We start from the raw sequence: 21,683 nt of genomic DNA on the forward strand, positions 1-21,683 counted from the left end.
TTGATAGTTGTAGCCTGAAGTATCACTGCAGTCATAAGAACAAGAAACACTCCCATAAAGTAGATAGGCAGAAGAAAAGCCATAAAAGTTTAATAAAGGGCAAATAAAATGGTGTTGTAAGAAGGTACAGTGGGAAATGCTCTCAGTCCACCCAGATCGGCTGTGGCATCCTCCTGTGAATACATTCATCCACGTGTGGCCCTGATCACAATCACTACTGTGAATCGTGATCCAGAATGTTCTTGGGGGCGGATGCCTGGACTGTGCCAGCAGCTGAGTCTGATTGGGCGTCACGGCGGTGATGTGCTTAGCGTGGCCAGCTGGGCTGACAGGTGGCCACCCGTGCACTCACCACGTGCAGCCACTATTCTGGTGATGGAGTTGCACGCGGCACGGCTTGTCCACCTGGGCTACTTAAAGTACCGGGAACCCAACCGCGGGCGGGTGCCTCCCGACATGGGAGCTGTCTTTTTTTTTTTATCCAGGACCCTCTGGCGCTGCAGACACCCGCCGGTCCCTGAGCCCACGTGGAGGCACTGGAGGGCTCTGCTGAGGCATGGAAGTCCCTGAGCAGGTGGTCACTCCTTGGTTGTGGAGTGGTCCATGGCTTGTGAGTTTATTCCCGAGGTCTGTGTGGGCGAGGTTAACCAGTTCACAGCTGGGCACTTACCCCTTACACAGGTGACACTAGTTCAAGTGGAATCTATATTACCTCACACGGGAGTGCGTGAGGAGCTGGGAGGGTGGGGGAGGCATGGCCTTAGTCCTTGAGCCCGGGTTCCTGACATTCTGTGTCATCCTGTTGAGGGGCCGTCAGGGCCGCTGTGGGTCCTGAAGACAGTGGGTGCCATATGGACCAGGGGATGCGGAAGCCTCTAGAGGCTGCGGGAGACAAGGAGACGGTCGCTTCCCCAGAGCCAGCCCTGCTAACACCTCGACGTTAGCTGTCGGGGCCTGTTTTGGACTCCAGCTTCCAGAGATGTGAGAAAATAAGTCAATGTTTTGGGCACTAAATTTGGGGTGATTTAGTGGAGAAATAGAAAACTAGTCCACGAAGGTGCACGCATTGAAATGTGCTGTGTCCAGGTGTTCACAGTGGCGTGAGGGAGATGGCATCAGGGTTCTGGGAACCGTGCAGTTTTACTGAAGGAAGGGAGCTCGCCACGCCTTTCCTCATGTAACTGAAGGTATGTATGCCTGCCACACCGCCCAGGAGACAGGGACTAGAATTCAGACTTTATTTCTTATGGGAACCAAGCCACAGTCAGAACACGGTGAGGGCTGAAATGAGCTTCCTACAGCCTGAACTGGGAAGAGGAATGGCAAGTAGTTTGTGTTTTGCTACACAGACCTGTCCTTTCAGGTTTTCTTAAGTTCTGGAAAAAGGGAGAAGCCAGGCATCTCTCGGCGAGGGACAGTGTTTCTGGAGGTGGTGTGGCTTCAGCCTGAACGAGGCCATGTGGCTGGGAGGCTCAGAAACTGCCCTCCAAGGGCACTCATCTGTTCCTTATTGCACTAATACCTCATTTATAGAAATCCACAGAAATTCCAGAGCAGTGCGGGAGGCCTCTGGTCTGGATGGGTTTGTGTGGACCGAGGGCACAGGGTGTTGTCCCAAGTGCTTATCCTGGTCTGGCAGACGCTCTGTTCCCAAATATTACAGTTTCAGAGCCTATATCTGAGGGGTAGTCTTTTAACTTTGTTACATAAAAGCAAACAGTATGTCTTCAGGGTCTAAAAATCCATTTAATAGTCATGGCTGTAAACTCACACATGGGGCTTTGGGATGGAGTGAAAAGCACCGTCACCTGGCGTGGACGCTGTGTGGTATTTTAGCGTGGTGGCCTGCTCGTGCCTTGAGCTCCATCTGCAGTGTGAGCAACAGCTGTGCATTTGAGAAATGTGGGCAGGTCAGCTTCCTCCTCCAGGTGCATGCGGGCGTCTGGGAGAGGGGCCTGGGATGAGGCCACGTCAGTGGGAAGGACCTCGGGTGTGTCAGTAGATATGTCTGCCTCTACAGGCCCGCAAGCCAGCCAGAACCCAGTTTTCCTTTGGTCATCTAATGCTGAAAAAAAACTGTTAGTTTCATAATTTATATTAATCATTTGATCATACATAAAATGTTATAAATGCATGAGGCTTTACAACTTGGCAGATATGTAACTCACATGTTCTGATTGAGTCAAACTGTTGGACATATGCTTCACTTGAGGGTTTTTAGCATTTTATGCACAAAGCAAATGCCAATAGCATTTTGAAGGAGTATTTTGGAATTTTAAACAGTGGGACAGTGCTGGGTCTCTGGGATGCTGGTGAGGTGGACGTGACGTCAAGCTCTTGGAGCTTGCAAGGAAGCAGGATTCCTAAATTGTCACACCTGCAGTGCTGGAAGTCAAAGTGGGTTTCTGTAAATGAGGTATTAGTGCAATAAGGAACAGATGAGTGCCCTTGGAGGGCAGTTTCTGAGCCTCCCAGACACCCCAGGGGGAAGCGGGGGAGGGGTGTAGTTACCCACCAGAACCTGGACCGTGGAGCCGGGTTTGCAGGTAACCCTGCGTGGCAGGTCATTACGTGCAATAAGGAACAGGTGAGTGCCCTTGAGGGCGGTTTCTCGGCCCCTTTCGGAACCGCAAGTGGAACGAAGCCCCAAGGTGGGGGGTGGGGGTGTCGGTTATCCCCCGGAGCCTGGATGGTGGAGCCGGGTTTGCTGGTGGTCCTGAGTGGCAGGTCATTACGTGCAATAAGGAAGAGGTGAGCGCCCTTGAGGGCGGTTTCTCGGCTTGCTTCGGAACTGCAAGTGGAAGACGCCCCATAGTGGGAGGTGGGTGGTCGGTTATCCGGTGGGGCCGGGTTTGCTGGTGGCTGCTCCGGGAAGGTCACTGCGTGGAGCAATGCGAGGTGAGTGGAGTAGGAATAGGACGCAACCTCCACAGCTACTTCTGGGAGTTGGCTCTGGTAGCACAGGGGGCATAGAGGGATTCCCATCGGGCAACACGGCTGGGGTCCCATGTGTACTGGACGCCGAGGTGTGGCTATATGTGATCTTGGTCTCCACAGCCACCCTGGGAAGTGGGTTCAGTTACCTTCCCATCTCTCATTTGAGAAATCTTGGGCTCACATCACAGCTGGGTGGGTTGGAACTAATGTCTCAGGCAGGACGTTGGCCCCAGAGCCGAGCTCTTACCTGACCTACTCTTTTCAGTCCACCAAGCTTGTAGAGAGTGGTGTGTGGTGGTGGTGGGCAGAGGTCCTGCGTTTCAGGGGGCGGCTGAGAAACCACAGTAGAAGGGGGGCAGGAAATAAACCAGGCAGGAGACACAGGCACTGCTTGGGAGGTTGGGTGTGGGGGGCACCTCTGGGCCTGTGAACCCCGTTCTGTGCTCCCGGCTTGCCCAACCTTGGCCCTCAACCACATGCTGCGTCCTTTAGGTGAAATCTCAGTCCCTCGTGTGGTGGGGCCATCTTTTCTCCCTGGCTTTGCCTCTCCTTAAATCATGGAGTCTCAGTGGCGATGGTGGGGTGGTCGGTGGTCCACGGAATTTGACCTCCACCTCCCCATCCTTGTCCTGTCCTGGTTAGCCTGTTACCTGCATCTGTGTCTCTCCAGCGCCTGCAAATGAGTGGAGGCTCACGGCAGCCTCGCGCTGACCGGCACCTCAAACTTTTTTTCATCAGAATCGTGTTAAATGCTGATTCCTAGGTACCCCATTAGACTCTCTACGCCTGACTGGCATGGGTACTTTGAGAAAGGTACAGAGGGTTGCTGGGCTGTTCCAGGAGGGAATTTGCATTTGTAGAATGTCCACTGTGGCCCTTCCAGCACTCTACTTTCCACGCACACGTGGCATTAACTCTGGAAGATCTCTGGATGCTGTTCTGGTGAGGAAGCCCCCACTGGATGAGGGGCTTTCGGGGCTCGGACTTGATTCTTGGGCTGGGGGCTGCGGGCTTGTTCTCTTCAGTGGGCCTGCTGATGGGATGCCCTGGGAAGTCCTGCTGTGCGCTCGGGGGAAGGTGCAGAGACAGGCTCAGGAAATAGACCATGGATTTGAAAATTCCTACTGGAAAATCTTTTATGAGCAAATTAATTTGCATCTGACTGAAGACAATCATTGCTTGAATAGTTGGTTTGTTTACAAAATTGATCCTATGAACAGATGAAAATTATCTTTCATGTCTTGTTTATAACCTAAATAGGAGCTATTACTGCAACCTAAATTAGCTTTAAATTTTGTATCAGATTGCAGTCCAGATTACAAACGGCTGCTTGATAATCTAATTGATAAAACGGAGGAATTTAGTACTTGGAACCCAGAGTAAAGAGAACAGAATTGTTTTGGTTTCTCAAAAGCGTGCGACTGAGGGGTGACCTGGGGTGAAGAGAAGTGGGTGGAGTCATTACACTCGAGATGATCTGCCCCAGCCTTTCTCAGCTGTCTTCTGGATAAAACAAAGGGGCGATAAATGGAAAAATTCAGCACTGAGTTCGTCTATGTCCTGAGCAGCTTATACAGTCATTAATGTGACGGGGCTGTATCTGTGAAGCCTCCATACAGGCACAAAGGAATTAGGCTGGAGTAAAGCGGCCGGCGACCTCTGGCGTCTGGGCTGTGTGTCATTTCCTAAAGCCCTTTTGGGTGAAATGACAGTCACAATATCTGTTCAGAGGAGTGTAATCTCACATATGAGATGCAGAATTTAAACACCAAAGCCAGGAAGCTTGGTGGGAGTGGCTGCCTTCCATGTGCTTTTCTGTGCTGCCATGGACGAGGCGTGGATGTGTCATCCGTTGGTGAGATCCACTGGTGAAGGGGCTAAGCAAACCCTTGGCGGGGGGTGCTGGTGAAGCTACATCTCTTGGCATCCCAAGTATAAGTACATTTTGTAAAACTTGTGAATTTGACCCTAACCCTGAGTGTTGAAATCTGGTGCAGTGTCTTGAGCCCTCTTCTACATTGAGGGTGAGTGACTGTAAATGACCGATCCCTCACTGGTCAAAGTTCAAATTTAGTTTTCCTGAGGAAGGCAGACCTCAGTCACCCATGTCTCCATTGTAAACACTGCAGCCCCTACGCGGGTGGCGGCAAGTTTCCAGGCCCTCCTTGAGAAGCTGCCGTGCGGTGCTTAGTGACTTGATAACATCAGCCACCTTCTGTCTCTGTCTAATCATGGTTCAAATGATTCTACAAGGAAATGGATGTGGTTTCTTCCCCGATCGTTGGAAGAAGCAGCCCGCCTAGGGACTGCACAGTCCTCTGCACTTTCACAGAGAAGCTTGTGTCTGTCTCTGAGGAGTGTCACGTGTGTCGTGGGAATCGCAGAAATTGCCTGCTTAATTGTGCGCGCTTTTGAGGGCTTGGGCAGCTCTGCCTGTTTCACCTGGGATGAGCAGCGGGTGGCCTCTGGCTGCCTTGGGACTAGGGATTGGGGTGCGTCATCACATCCAGTGGCCTGTCCAGGTGGGCATCATTGTCTTTTGCCTGTTGGCTGAGGCAGTTGTGATGCCATTGGGGTCATGCTTGTGTCAGGGCCAACCCAGTTCTTCCCATACACACCTGTCCTCCTGCAGTGCCTGTCCTTATGATGACGTGTTGAATTACCGTGGAGAATGCAGAGAGGCTCTGGGCCTCTCCTTCCCATTCTTACTCCCTGGAGCTGTGATGTCCCATAAGGGAGCCCATAGCCAGAGGCTCCTTTAAATTTAATTAGAATAAAGATTTGATTACATAGCCCAACACATTTGAAAAGAACTTCACAGATTAAATTCCGCATTCAGCCTTTCAGGCCCAGTGGCCACATTTCGGGGCTCAGCAGCTGTAGGTGGCTGTTGCCTTTGAGTTGGCTGAGCAGATTGGGACGTTTCCAGCTCAGCAGGCAGTTCTCTTGCATGGCTCTACCTGTGGTGAGGGCACCTTGGCTGGAGAGCCTCCTGGGGATCCTTTAGGCCTCTGGCTGCAGCCAGGCTGCACGGTTCCTGTGCCCCGGGTCCTCTGCAGGCCCAGATGGATCCCACCACAGAGCCAGCACTGCTAGACTTGTGGTACTGTGTGCAGACAGCAGAAGGGCACATCCAGGCCTTGCAGGGGCTGGAGTGACTGGCCGCCTTGGCCAGGCTCCCGTCTCGGAGTCTTCATGGGAAATGCATCCACCATCCACACTGTGTACCAGAGGAAAACTGCAGGTTTCTCTGTGGATGGTGAAGTGAGATGCAGGGTGACTAGGCTTGGGCTCCTGACCAGCGTGGAACCTGATGATACCTTTAGGTGGAACCTGACATGCCTCCGTGTGTACATGGCAAAGAGAATGCAGCGTTGTCAGCTTGAATCCAGATGTGCTCCCGTTTTGAGGTGGAAGGTTCTGGGAGTATTGACCGTTGGTGATTGTCCTGCCATGGAGGACTTTGCAGGCACTGGTTTAGGATAACCCTGGTTTCCTGGTCCCGTATATGGGCATCCCTGAATATCCCAGGCTGGAGGAAGGCAGGGCAGATGGGAGGGTGACAAGAGGTCAGGTGTTTCCAGCTGTGGGGAGTGATGCCATCAGATGGCAGAGAGCAGGAGGGTGGTGGCCTGGGGACCAAAGCAGGGGTGCGTGGAAATGCCATATTTCCCGAGGCGTGGGGAGGACCTGTTGAACTCTATTCCTGGGCAACAATTCTTCCATTCTCAGGAATCTGTGCCATTGTAATTGAGTAGCAAATTCTGTAATTGCTCTAATTACTTTTAAGTCCCCATCCCAGTTACCATGAATTAGCAACAGTGGTAAGTTTACCTGGTCAAGCCTTGCCAAGAAAAATCAGTGGAACTAGTTTTAGTTGCCTTGAGTTCCCTCCAAATCAGATTCCTTAGCGGCTTGTGTCCCCACAGCTGCTGCAGTTCCTCCTGGGCCTGGCAGGCACATTCCACACATTCACATCTCAGCTCAGATGCAGGCGTGCACATTATTTATAGAAAATCGCACTGCACTGTGATCGGCTTGAGCTGAGGTTTTCTAGGTGGGAGATGGAGGCTGAGGACCTGTGACGGACTGTCTGAGTGTCCTCTCATTGACTTGGAGCAGGTGCACATCTGTTCTTCAAAAGTTCTAATGGGATGAAATTAGAAATATGAATTTTTAAAATTCACGTGTTATGAACTCTGTTCAGTGATTTCCTCTGAAATGGGAGACTATTTGCATATGAGGCAGTCGGCCTGCAGCTCTCCTTAGAACTGTCCTAGTCCTCGATGACGTCCTATGGCTTCTTCATGGGTGTGGGGTGCTCTGCTTGAAGCAAAACCAAAGGAAAGAACGTGGTCAGTGTGCATCACTACTGCAGCCAGCTCAGTGCGCACACCCACTGGGAGGGGGGCCTGATTACTTAACATTTTAAACGCATTTAACATTAAACCAGCAAGTCAGCCAGTGCTTTCTGTAACCAAGCTGCCTGGCTCATGGGAACCTGACACTTTTCGGAAGAGAATACTTCTGTGGAGTGTCAATATTTGTCTCATTTCTTGAGACTTTGTTCAAAGTAATGAACGTGTGTAAATTAGGACCTTTTTGTGTAAATTGGCCACAGAGCTCTCTAGGCACAGTCAGGGGAGTAAATGGCTGTGAAAGATGCCACCTGATGTGAGCTGTGGCCAGGCGCTTGGGAACCTAGGATCCCATCTCCAGCCTTTCAAAGGACGTAGAGGAATCAGCCTGATGTGAGGCGTGGCCGGGTACTTTGTAACCTGGGATCCCATCTCCAGCCTTTCAAAGGACATAGAGGAATATAAAATGCAGATGGGAGAGTTCATATTTTGGGCATCTCTGTTCTTTTGAAATCAAAGTGCAAAGAAAAAGTTTGCCTTGAGGTCTTACCCCATACTTGTTTTTCTCTTGAGGTTTCAAAATTGTCTTAACTGCTTTTTTCTCCCCCGATCCTTGGGGAACTTCTATCTTCATATCTTCTTAAAAGATATGGTTAAATTCAACACTAAAATTTAAAAGCATGTTTTCTTTTTTTTTCTTTTAACTGATGTATCTGACATTGGTGAAGAACGAAATGGGCGTATTGGTTTATTTTTATTTTTTTGAGACAGTCTTGCTGTGTAGCCCAGGCTGAAATGCAGTGGCATGATCTTGGCTCACTGCAGCCTCACCTTGTGGTTCACGCCATTATCCTGCCTCAGCCTCCTGAGTAGCTGGGATTGTAAGTGCCTGCCACCATGGCTGGTTCATTTTTGTATTAGTAGAGAGGGAGTTTCAACATGATGGTCAGGCTATTCCTGAACTCCTTTCCTCAGGTGATTCGCTCACCTTGGCCTCCCAAAGTGCTGGGATTACAGGTGTGAGCCACCACACTCGGCCTGGGATATTCTTGATTGTAACTGTAATAGATCCGTTTAATAAAAACAGAACAAAACAGAACAACAACAAAAAACAGCTGTCTGAAAAGTCCCGAAATTAAAGAGCTCATTTGGACAGGGATTTGGACACCAGTTGAATGGCTCGGCACAAACCATAGTTACATGGGTCACTCAGCCTGTTAGATCCTTAGGGTATTTGAAGTCGTGGGGATATTTGCGTTTCTGCCTCTGGATACCGTGTTACTACGAATTCGGCTAGCGTTTGAGGGCCAGGCTCAGATTCAGGAAAACAAGAGCCCGTGCCCTCACGGCACTTCTCTTCTATGTGTGTGTGTGAGGAAAATACAAAGCATAAGAGATTTTTGTCAATGAGCTGGGAAGATGGAAAAACAAGCTTAAGATGTTTACTTGTTCAGAAGAAGGGAAGTGCAAGGAATACTCAGCTTTGCTGCTACTGAAGGAGGCCCCTGGAGGAGGCTGCTTCAGAGGTGGGGTCTCTCTGAGAAAGGTGGTAAGAGGCAAATAGGATGCCCCATCCGGTTTGCCAGAGATGGGGTAAGTTAGTATCCCCAAAACAGCCTCAGCATTCTGGAAAAGGCTTCGGAAAACCAGCTAGGGTGTGGGACCTTCTTGGCCGCTGGGTAGGAGGGAAACATTGCTGGTCCTGAGGAGTGTACTGTTCTTCCACTGCTATAAAGAGCTACTTGAGGCTGGGTAATAAGGAATAAAAGGTTTAATCGGCATACACTTCTGTGGGCTGTACTGGCTTCTACATCTGGGGAAACTTACAATCGGGGTGGAAGGTGAAGGGGAGGCAGGTATGTCTTCACATGGCTGGAAGAGGGGAGAGAGTGAAGGGGAAGGTGCCATGCACCTCCAAACAACCAGATCTCAGGAGAACTATCATGAGGACAGCACTTGGGGGATTGTGCTAAACCATTAGAAACCACCCCCATGAGTCAATCACCTCCCACCAGGGCCCACCTCCAACAGAGTTACAGTTCAGCATGAGATTTGGGTGGGGACACACAGCCACACCATGTCAGGCTTTCCATTCTTCTCCTGCACGTGCTTGGCAAATGGTTCTATCATTGGTTTTTGTTTTTGTTGATACATAGTATGTGTACATATTTTCAGAGTGCATGTGATATCTTGATTCATTCCTATATTGATCAAATCTGGGTACTTGGGATGTCTTTCACTTGAAATATTTTCTTTCCCTTGTGCTGGTAATGTTGAAGTTATTCTCTCCTAGCTGTTTTGAAATACACAGTAGATGACCCCCTGCCATCCCCCTACTGATTTATCAATAGTAGGTCTTGTGCTCCCATTAGGCTGTCTGTTTGTGCCTGTTACCAGCCTCTGCCCATCCTGCTTATGAGTGGGCTCTGTTGGCCACCTACTCTTGGCCTCCACGAGATCTGCTCTCAGCTCCTGCTTATGAGTGAGAACACGCGGCGTTTCTTTGCTTGGCTCGTTTACTTAAGGTAATGTCCTCCAGCTCCATCCATGCTGTCGCGGATGACAGGGCTCCCCGCTGTGTGGTGGAATATTGCTCCTGTGTATGTTTGGACCACGTTTCCTTCATCCCCTGTTGATGGGCACTCAGGTGATTTCGGACCTTGGCTGCTGTGGATGGTGCTGCATTGAAGCCGGGAGCAGTCACTGGCTTTATACTCGGGGGACGTGAGCCACTTTGATGTTCTCAAGCAGCCTATCCCCAAAATCCTCCATGGAATGCCGCATTCCTTTGTGCCCATGGCTTCCACTAGGATGAACCACTGGGAAGGGGCTTTGAGTGAACGCTTGGGTTTCTGTCTTTAATTGGTACCCAGCTGCACTGACCAAGCGGGGGTCCCAGTGACCCTGGACACTGCCTCACATAAAGTCCAAAGATGCAGTTAGGTTATTTTTTTAACTTAAAAAATAAACAAAAAACCCGCTTTTTACCTGGTTAAGCTATAGCGTTATCAGTTAGTGTTTTTCATCTTGGAAAGGTGTATATTTTATTTTCTAAGAAGGAAAAAAATCCTGTTAAATACTCTAACCACAGATTAAATCATGTCAAGGAAAGAGGTACTATTTTGGGGGAAAATTACCCCTTCATGTCAAAGATCACAAAGATCAAGGAGATGACTTCCATTGTTTGCGTTAATTATGAAATCTTAAGTGGTTTTGAGAAGACGAACTATGGATGCTGCAAGACATGAGACTGATGCTGATTTAATGTTAGTCAGCCCTGAGAGAATGTGGCTATTATTTAAGGCTTGCTCCAGTATTGCTTGATAGATTGTAAGTTAATGTAAAGATCTGTTTTATGCTTTTATGTTACATAATATTGAGAAAAAGTTTGACAGCCAAGGAACAGCCTTCAACCAATTTCTTCCTAATTTCTATCACCAGAAAAATGTGTCCTGTTAATTCCAGAATTTACTTTTGGAAAGTTCCTCTCGGGAGAGCAGAGATATTGGTGGTTGAATAGTGACTTGAATTTAGGTGAAGATCGTTAAATATTTCATAGTCATGTTTGTCTGGGTGGTTTTAGCAATTTTATATTAAATTTAGAACTGCGAGTCAAACCAAATGTGTTCTTTTGCTTTTGTGATACTCCTTTGTTTGCATGACTATACTAAAAGAATGATAAAATGTGTATAGGGTATTTTTTTCTGTGTAGATATTAGGATTTTTAGGGGAACAAGTTAATCATTCTTCTAATAGACATTGTGCTGTGTGTTGGGTCCTTTGTATATTGAATCACTAATGAGGACCACTTGAAAGTATGTTTCTATACAAGATCTTTTATGTGCTGACTCGTGTTATGCAAAATCCTTCATCCTCTAAGAAGACTAAGCAATGGGTTGGAGGAGAGGTTTAATCCCCCATTAGGTCTATTCCAAATGCCCAGAATTGAATGCAAGTACGAATTATGTTTTTGAAGTGGGGTTGTTGTGGATGTGGTGGACTCCTTTTGAGGTCATGGGAGGGAGGTAAAGCAAAGATCAGATTTGCTGAAGAACATTTGTGCATATTCTAGTGGAGAAGTCATATGACTTGACTGCACCTGCGTACTCTGATTTTGGTTTCATTAGTGTCCGTGTCCACAAGCCTCAGCCGCCTCTGGGACCCACCCTGAGGGGCTGTGGTGAGGGTTATTACAGAGTGGTGTGTCTTAGTGAATGGCACAAATGGCCTTATGTTTAGGTGTTTGAGCTACCTTAAGAGGCTAGGTCAGTTCTCACTGGTGTTTTCAGGGCTTTAGGCCTTCGGAACAAGCAGGAGGAAGTACAACTTTGTAGAGCTTTGGAAATCTCAACGGACTTCAGGGCCATCCCCCTTGGCAGGAGAGAGCCCTACTGGAGGTGAGCAGGGTGCCGTGCAGGCCTGTGCTGGGCCCAGGCATGTACTGACGTTGTGAGGGCCACAGGACACAGATCGGTCGTGCTTCACAACTGGTGTCCATGGCCACGTAGGATTTCTGACAGGTACATGAGTACGGGGACTTGGGTTTCGGGGGGTGCATCCTGGTTGCCTAGTTGCTTGGAAGATCCCTATTCAGACCCCAGCCTGAGTCACCGTGACAGGCCTCCAGCATCACATGCCACACGGAAGCCGTGGCGTCAGTCACTGACTCCCACCAGATGTCAGATGTGCATGTATCTTCCCTGGTCTGGGGATGGGTCTTGTTTTGAGGTTATAGTAAACGTTCTTTAAGAGGGGATTTGGATTTTTTGTTGTTTGCAAGGAGGCAGTAGGGAGTGCTTGAGCAGTGAGATCCCCTTCCCAACCAATGCGATTTCAGATCACAGCAGGTAATTAGGGCAGTGGGGCGGGTGGTAGAACCCTGAACTGTGGCTGTTTCTGGTGTCTTGCCCCGTGGACCGAGCGTGCTGGGGTCTCCGTGGTCCTCTGTGGGGTGGGTGGAGCATATGAGCTGGGTGCTGCTGGGCCGTGGCTGGCTCCCCAGCCCGGGGTTTATGTAGGACTCGTTCTGAAGACCACTTGGAACCCAGAAAGCAGCCCGAGGAGAACGGGTTTTTGTGCGTTTCTGGATCCTTGGTGTTTCAGAGTCTCAGACGCTGCACAGGCTCTGAGGGGTCTCACCAGGGAGACTTGCACAGTCGGCCCCAGGGTGGAGTGGGGCTGCAGCGGGTCTTGCAAGAGCTGGAAGTGGAGGTGGGTGTCTCGCAAGCAGGGCCTTTCAAATGGGCCCAGCAGGATGCATCTGTGGAAATGGTGCCACCTAATGCTGGGCTGCGGCCAGCAGGGCCTGAAAGGCTACAGCGAGCTGTGTTTCTGCTCTCTTCAGAGAGTCTCTACACAGTTTTCCTTGGTTTTTGTCTGTTTGGAGGACGCTTCTCCCTTTCTTGGGCTTACCTAGCCTTCTGAGCGTCCTTGTTGCGTATGACAAAGCCCTGAGAAGGCATTTTATGGCATAATTATGTTATCCTGGTGGCTGGATAAATGACCTGGAAATGCGGGTGACTCAGTAGCTCTGAGGGTGTTCAATATCCAAGACAGAGGTGGGAATGAAATGTTCAGGCAGACGTCAGGGGATCTGTTCTCTGCTTCACATGGTTTGAAAACGGTCAAAGAAGTCAACTGAAGTTGACAGTCAACTGAAGACAGTGTGGGGCCCTGGTTTGCTGACGGTCTTCACACTCGATCCAAAATGGGGATAATGAAGTCTCACGGATTCGGCGTCAGCTGAGAGCTGCCTCCAGCACAGTCTTGTGTGAGTAACAGTTTATATGTTTGGGGCAAAGGGCGGGCATCATTTGATCTTATTTGCGGTGGTGCTTCTGGTGGCTTTTCCGTAAGGAATTTACTTTATTAGCTTTGGCAAGGGAATCCTGAGTGATAAATTGGAAGAATGTTTCAGGAAATTCTGGAACCTGCAGTGAATCTGGAATCTGTATGAAATTGGGATTTGGATTCTCATGATTTCCTAATGCTACCCCAAAACCCAGTAGTTGAGATAGTCGTAAAGCTTCAGTTGTGCTGCCTCAGTTCCCCATTTTAAAAGGAACACGTTGCTTTCATCTAGAATGCCCTGAGCTCTGAGTGCTGCCGGCGGAGTGACCAGCTCTCTGCATCAGAGGGAAAGCCAGGACTGTGCTCACGGCATCGCGGCAGCTGGGAGCTGACCCTGGACCTCAGGCACGTGTGCTGCTGACCATTTTCTGTAAACTCCAAGGGTGCTGCAGTGGTCTCCTTGGCGCTTTACAGTCTTCTGAAGCTTTTGATGTGTCTGCACTTCATAGATTTTTCCAAAGTAGACGGCCTTTTCCCACACCCTTGTGCTGAGTTTTGTCAGAGGCTGGTGTGTGGGAAGCACCACACCCACATTCTGACAGGGAAGACTCTGGTGCCCAACTGAGGTCAGAGTGGAAATTTGTTTTTCCTTCCCTCCAGTCTGGTCCAGCTGCTCCCTGCTTGGCCAGAAGAAAATCATGCTTATCCAAGTCGTAAGCAAACCCCCTAAGTCAAACATTTGTCTTTTTTCTTTAATATGCCCATTTAGTTTATATGGGATGATAGAGAAATGTCTTTTTAGGGGGAAATTAATTAGAGAACTTTTTGGATAAAAACTACAATCAAGAGGCTATTTTGTAATAAGATCTAGTTAAATAACAGTTGAAAGCTCCTTGTATTTGATCTTTAACTTGGGCCCGGTGTGTGTGTCAGCACGCTCGTGCTCATGAGGCCAGGCTCAGCTGTGAACTACAGGCACGGTACCTACTTTCTGGTTGCTTTTTTGAAAGTTACTGCTTGGCCTCTCTGACTCAAATGTTGAGTTACATTGATTCTGTTCAGAATGTTCATCCCTCCGTCTAGGGTCCAGTCATCTTTCAGGGAGGAACCGTCTTCCTCAACTTTGTCTTCTACAGTAGTGTATATTTAATAGTCAAATATTTATAGGTTACATGGGTGACTGATCTCTTCATTGGGAAAACAGTTCCAACTTTTACATCATTATAATGGACTTGTTAAATGATAGTATAATGAAGTTTACATGGCAAAAGAGGCTTTACAGATGTGACTGTAATGGACAGTGAGATGGGGGAGGACCCTGGGTTGTCCAGGTGGGGTCCAGTGTCCTCACATGTGCCTTGATGAGAGGGAGTAGGAAGGCCTACCTCAGGAGGAGACCTGAGGATGAGATAGGGGCCAGAGGGCTGTGGGGCTGAGGGTGGGGGTGCGGCAGAGGCCGGAGGGGCATGGGCCCAAGGGTGGGGCAGGGGCCAGCGGGGTGCAGGGCTGAGGCTGAGGCAGTGGTCGGAGGGGTGTGGGGCTGTGAGCCAAGCTGCATGGTGTGACCTCTATAAACTGGGAGACTCCAGGCAGGAACACAACCTACTGACCCCTTGACTTCAGCCCTGGGACTCCTGACTTCCAGGGCTGAGAGGAGGTTTGCATTTGTGGTAATTTGTTGCAGCAGCAATAGGAAGTTAATGCATGGTATCTGTTCTTCACCTCCAAACCTTTGAAAAGTAACCATGTTGTATCGGCCTTTTGTGTGCCCTAAATTCTAATGAGATGGTTTGTAGGAAATAATGGACACAAACGATGGCAGAACAGAAAGTTGGACAGAAACAGTGTCTTCTGTGGTTCTGTAGTTTGGGTCTGTGAAGTTAGATTTCGGTCAGAGTGTGTGATCTTGTTCAGTGTATACCTGGAATACTTGTTCAGAGCTCCTGGGGGAGTGGTCTTTAACACTGTTAGGATTAAAACTTCAAGCACATCAGAGACAGAGTTCCTGAGTCAGTGTTAGGTGACCTTCGAATAAGAATTGGCTTGTAGAATCTGCCCACTTTACTAGTATGAAGCAGCAAAATCTTTTTTTTTTTTTTTTGAGATGGAGTCTCGTTCTGTCACCCAGACTGGAGTACGGTGGTGCAGTCTCGGTTCACTGCAACCTCCACCACCTGTGCTCAAGTGATCCTCCTGCCTCAGCCTCCAAATTGCATGATTTATTTTCCTGTTTTATATACTTAGTATATGAAAACTCTGCAAACTTTATTAATACAAATGACATGCCAGAACTTATGAGAATCCAGCATTTTCCCATGCAAATTAGTAGTGATGTGGAATTCCTGGGCTGGTTTGGTTTTATAAGATGTAGGGGGTGGATTCTTTGCCTAATTTCTGTGGAACTAACAATTGTTAATCACCCAGCACTCTTACCTCCCCCAACAGCTCAGGTGAGGGGTGCTACCCCTGCTGTCGTGTTGAGAGGTGGGAGACTGAGGCTTAGATGAGCAGGTGACACGTTGCTGTCTGGCCCCATCCACCCCATAGTTTCCTGCCATAGCTCAGTTATCTTCCTGCAAGAAAGGATAGACACCATGGTGCTGGATAAAATTCCTTGGGGAACCCCTTTCCATCCTCCAGAAAGTTCTTGCTTTATAGTGGTGGCTCACGGGGAGGCCTCTGGCCCACTGAGAATGTGATTCATGTTGTAACATGACTGTCTCTGTCCGGTTGCTGTCGATTGGGTGATTTGTAAGCAGACATTTATTGCTCACAGTTCTGGAGGCTGGGAAGTCCAAGGTCAAGGCAGCCCAAGGTCAAGGCGCCTGCAGATCTGGTGCCCCAGGGCCTGTGGCTCACAGACGGCAGCATCTCGCCGGGTCTCGTGTGGCAGCAGGCGTCTCGTCGGGCCTCATGTGGTGGAGGAGCAGGAGGAGGCTCCTTCACGCCTCCCAACAAGGACACCAACCCCGGTCCTGAGAGCGGGGCCTCCCAAAGACCCTCCCCACCTCTTAATGTATCCCACTGGAGATGGTTTCAGCATGAGGTTTTGGGGACATTCAGGCCAGAGCCGTTGCTCTGCTGTGGTGTTAGGGCTGCCATGGCATCATTACTGTAGCAGAGCCACAGCCTCTCATCTGCATTTGCTGCAGGAGGAAGATGCAGGTGCCTGTGCAAGTTGGGATTCGGTGCAAGAAATGGAGACCCTCTGGGAGTCTTACCAGGAGGAACTGAAGGGCTTTGAGAACTGACACTTTAGGACTGTAGGTTTCTTCAGACTGTTAAAACCTTGGTATGTGACAATACTGAACATTGCCTGAGCCTTGTGATCCTGTAAAACTGATGGTTAAGACATTCCCCTCCCCACAACTGTGCCCCCACTTTGTTTACTGCAAGAAGCCCCTTCCCATGTGGCTTAGGCTGACTTTCGGATGACCATTTACCGAGGACAAGGCTAGACACAGGCCTTCAAATCCCTCTTCTCTGCCTTATAAGTGATTAGTTAAACTGCCTGTTCCCACTGATGAATCAGAACAAAACGCTTGTTAGCCAAATCTTGGTTCCTCCTCTTCTCTCCTTACCCGAGCCTGAGGCCCCTCTGAGGAAACCTCTGATCCCCAATCAGCCACCCCTTCGCTTCCCCCACCGCTTCCTCCTGGCCTTGTTTCCCCTTCCCTGTGAAGGTGGGAGCAGTTCTGGCTGCTCTGAGATGCCGGCAGGCCTGCCGTTGGAGCAGTGGGCACCTCCCACTTTGAAATGGTTCTTCGTGGTGCGGTTGCGCCTAGGGGGGTGGACTTGTCTTTGACTGTTGCCTTCCACAGAGGACGGTTAGGGTGGGCAGGAAAGAATTCTCTGCTACAAGTCTGCATTTCAGGCTGTTTCCAGAAGTGGGAATTCTCATGCCCTGCAGTCTGGGAATGGATTTCGTTTCCCAGCTTCAGGTGGAGATGAAATTGAGTGAGGCAACCCAGCACATATCTGGAGCCAGGAACTAGAGCCGTTTTTAAAGTGGCAGTTTCTCTGTAAGATTACAAAAAAAAAAAAAAAAAAAATGCACTCAGCACATTTCTTTCTTTCTCCCATGCATTTGGCCTTCTACAATGGGAATGCTGGTTTTTTTGAAGCATGGATATAGTTTTAAATTTTGAGTATTGTAAACCTTAATGTAGCTTCTTAAAATATTTGCCTGATTATCTGGAGATTTACTAAACCTTTGGAGTGGTAATTTGGAGTGGCAATAATGAGTTGATCTATATGACTGTTTTCTATGATGCAATGAAAGTACTATAATTAAAACCTCTGCAGTTGGGTGCAGCAGGCGATTGGCCAAAACGAATTCTGCCTTTTGGTTTTCTTGAACCAAACAAGGGAGTAGAGTGTAGGCTGAAGTGGCAAATTCATTTCAGAGCACGCTAGAGCCCTCAACGATTGAGCAGCCTTCTCTCGTGAACGTGTAATGTGCCATGAGTCTTGGCAAGCCTGGCTGCTGATTGTGTGCACGTGACACCATGGAGCCACACCTAGGAAGATGTGGTTTCTGTAAGAAGCTTTGGAAAACCAAAGTTCCACTTAATTATCCGACTTACAGAAAAAGTTTTGACCAGATGGCCAAAGACCTGATTGTCTCACGGTCAAGACGTGGTTGTAAAATTGCCCTTACTTGGTGCCAATCAGTGTTGGTCCACAGTGATACTCATCCAACCTCACTGAATAGTTTGGAGACTGAAATGAGACTGTGAACATCTCCTTAAGGGGCTCTGGGGCATCTGGGAATATCAGCACACCCGTGGCCATTCTTTTAAGGTGGAAAGGATGGCTGGGTCATGCGGGAGCATCCGCACACCCGTGGCTGTCCTCTTTAAAGTGGAAAGGGCTGCTGGGGTGCCCAGCAATATCTGCACACGCATGGCCATTGTTGCTGTCTCCCTTTCTGCTCAGTCACCTCTGGGTTCCCGCATTCAGGCTTTGGGACACTCATGAGCAGCTCATCCCCTGGGCTGGTGAGGATGTAGTGGGAGGTTGTTCTGAGGCTCTGTCACCGTCTGCCCTGTCATGAGCTGGGCAAGGCAGCGGCAGTGACCCTGGAGGAGTCTGGTTAGTGAGGGCTCCGGCAGGAAGTGCCGAGGCTTGAGGTGGCTCTGCCAGTCGTAACCAAATGTCTTCCCTCTTATTTCCACAATTCCTTCTACTTCTGCGCCTTGCACTGCAGAGTCTCTGTGTATCTATAAATACACATTAGTTATGATACAGGTGTCTCTTTCTCCTCTGTCTGGGGCTGGGCCTAGGTAGTGAAGTGCAAGACCTTCTTACTGCTGGATGCCCACCAGCACGAGGCACTGCCTGCCCTGCTAACTAATGCCTACATCGAGTCCTGGAAGCTCCCTCCTGAGCACCTGGCCTGTTGACGGTGTACACGGGAGATAGATGAGCTCCCCTTGCCCCGCCCTGAGCAGAGACTGAGGAGGCGGCGGCAGCGCTGTCCCCCAAGGTGCATCCTCGGTGCATGGAGGAAAAGTCTGTTCATGCTTAAAACAGCCCATCCTCTCAAAAGCAGGGTGACAACCACATTTACATCTGGAATCTTATAAAAGGGCCCGTCTCTTTGAGAGAAGAACGTGGCATGTATGTGTGTACCTTTTTTTTTTTTTTTTTTAAAAGACAGTCTCCCTCTGTCACCCAGGCTGGAGTGCGGTGGCGCGATCTCAGCTCACTGTGAGCTCCGCCTCCTGGGTTCACGCCATTTTCCTGCCTCAGCCTCCGTGGTAGCTGGGACTACAGGCGCCCACCACCATGCTTGGCTAATTTTTTGTACTTTTAGTAGAGACGGGGTTTCACTGTGTTAGCCAGGATGGTCTCGATCTCCTGACCTCGTGATCCGCCTGCCTCGGCCTCCCAAAGTGCTGAGATGACAGGCGTGAGCCACTGCCCCGGGCCATATGTGTGTACTTCTTTATAAATCTTGCCCGACCTTTGCATTTAAAAATTATTGAAAAACTTAATGTAACTGACAAGAACTTTATAGGTTTCCCCAAGTAAAAATTTGGAAAAGTTAAGTGAACCCATAATGTGTTTATTTCTATGAGACCCACACTTGGATTTTAAAGGTGGGCAAAACATCTCTAAGTTCTTCAGCCTGATTTCCGTGGGATCATGAATGCAACGTGCTGAACTTGCCACGCGGATTTTGTTATGTGGCAGTGACAAGTGGGGCTGGTCATTAAACAACTGGAGGGATCCCTGTCCTTTCTGTGCTCCTGTTGGACACTAGGCACGTGCTTGGGTGTTTTCTGTGTGTGTGGACAAGGTGAGGACAGAATTTCCGGATGATCCACACGGTGGCATCTTCTCCCTTTTCTGTTAAAATGTGTCTTCTGTTGCTTCTACATAGACCAAGTGTTTCTCTCTTGCCTGTCTACATAAACGCTGTTTAACAAAAACTGTATTGTAGACATGTGAAGCAGAATTCCACATTATAAAGCAGATAGAGATGACTGAGTATACTGTTTTGTGGAAGGAAGGTTTAAAATGATTTTTAGCTTTTTCCCTGAAATAGGGAATAATGAAATGGGAAAATAAATTTTCCCATTTAATTGTTAGATTATATTTAATTATTTGTTAGATTATTCATGTATTGCAAGAGAAAAAGGAACTAGATCATCCCATGTACCCAAATGAAAATTTAAAGGGTATGGGCAAATTCATTTGAACCCCTTTAATTTTTTTTTTTTTTTTTTGGACAGTCTCACTCTGTTTCCCAGGCTGGGTGCAGTAGTGCAATGACAGCTCACTGCAACTCCAACTTTCAACCCCAGGCTCAAGTGATTCTCCTGCCTCAGCCTCCCCAACTGCTGGGATTTACAGGCATGAACCACCACACACAGCTTACCACCTCTTGGAGGCTAGCTTTGAGTTTGGGCATTCAGTGAACTGGATTTTGGTTAATTCCCAAAGTTTCTCACTGTTTATCTTTAATTTGCTAAAAATCTAAATGTATTGTGAAATGCATTACATTTCCTTAGCATTCACAGATTCCCTATTAATGGGGCAGAGACGCAGAAGGTGTTCAGACATCTCTAAAACACAGCCACGGTGTGGATTTTCTCTTGAGCCCCCATGCCTTTGCTTTGCAGTTTGGGAATGAATGACGTCATCAAGGGGAAAGAATTTGAGGAAGGAGCCTCTGAAGCTAGGAGGGGGTGGGGAGGGGCGGGGGCAGAGGGAAAAGGAGTTGTAGGGGGAGGAGCCAGGCTGGGACATCTCCCCATGATGCTCCCCCACCCCTGGCGCGAGGCCCCAGGGACTGACTGACGTTCCCACAGGAAATGTGCATGAGGATTGCGTGTCTGTTTTGTGGGCTGGCCATTTGAATTGAGGGAATGTCCGTGTTGTGATTCCTTATTGATTCGAAGGTTGAAAAGGTTTGTGCTCAATACAGGGGTCTCTTGGTGCGATGAGAAATGTGATCGCTGCCACCTTCGGGGTGGGAAAGGCCCTCAGTGGTGGCCGGTGCCGGCCTTAGCCTCCCTGGGTGAGCTGCCCTCCGGGTGGGAAGGGAGGTCCTTGGTGGTGGCTGCTGCCGACCTTCGCTTCACCGGGTGAGTGCTGCCCTGTCCCCAGCATCTCCGACTCCTTGCCTGGCACCTTCCTCGTTGGAGGCCGTGATCCATCAATCTTGTCTACGCGTGTCCTGCAGACTAGTGCTGACTACAGGTCCAGGGGTGGTCAGAGGAGGTCCTCGTGATGCGAGGCTACACATTTAATGAATGCGCTGCTGAGTACATGAGCCGCGTCAGCCCAAGAGTCCGGGTAGGAGGGAACTGCGGGGTTGGAGGGAAGACTGGACAGATGGATGCTTTCCTTGGCCCCGGGGACATGGCCAGGTCCATGCTCAGACCCTCCTGGTTTCTCCCATATTTCCATAAGTAGCAAGAGAAGGACTCGGGGCACCCAGGGACCTCATGGGTATAAGCTGTGTCCTCGCGTGGCCCCAGCTGTGGCCAGTGACATTATTCTCTTTAACCTGTCCCTTTGTGTTTTTATACAAAATAAGCCTGAGAAGTAGTTCACGGGCCTCTAAAGACTTACGTAATTGCTAATAGGCCTACTTTTATGATTTCTTACGTATTAAGAGAAAATCATGAAACAAACTCATTTCTGTTTGAAGAAATCTTTACTGTTTTCATTTTTGTGGAAAGCAACATTGATTCTTTGTTTAGTGAGAGCGTTAGTGCCCTCCTGCCCAGCGCCGCTGCCTAGCATGTCCTCGGCACACACCTCTGTCCACTGGTCTCTGTTCATCTTTCCGTTTAGAATTGTAGGAGGGGCGCTGGGATCTTAGGGCTAGAAAGAAACTCTGAAGACCACTTGTAGGGGCAGCTTTTAGTCAGGGCTCTCCAGAGAGACAGCCAGCCGCGTGTGCGTGTGTCTCCAGGGGAAGGCTTGCTGCAGGGGTTATGGAGTCCAAGAAGCCCCAGGACCCACAGCCTGCAAGCTAGAGTCCTGGGACGGTGTGGCTTGAAGACTTGAGAAGCGGAGGGTGCAGATCCCACCCGGGTCTGAGGAGCTGAGACCCAGGAGCACGGGCGGCAGAATACAGAT

At 49.2% G+C, this 21,683-nt stretch overlaps 1 long non-coding RNA gene across 1 annotated transcript in view; it reads left to right on the plus strand.

Annotated features, from left to right (window-relative positions):
- The first annotated feature begins 753 nt into the window (after positions 1 to 753).
- The window catches only part of LOC139361125 (uncharacterized), a 70,268-nt gene continuing 49,338 nt past the window's right edge, over positions 754 to 21,683 (plus strand). Inside the window, exon 1 of the long non-coding RNA XR_011618663.1 lies at positions 754 to 981. This is a non-coding gene — a long non-coding RNA (uncharacterized lncRNA). The remainder of the gene's footprint in view (positions 982 to 21,683) is intronic.

The sequence above is a fragment of the Macaca nemestrina genome (genome assembly GCF_043159975.1).
Source record: "Macaca nemestrina isolate mMacNem1 chromosome 10 unlocalized genomic scaffold, mMacNem.hap1 SUPER_10_unloc_2, whole genome shotgun sequence".
Taxonomy (NCBI): domain Eukaryota; kingdom Metazoa; phylum Chordata; class Mammalia; order Primates; family Cercopithecidae; genus Macaca; species Macaca nemestrina.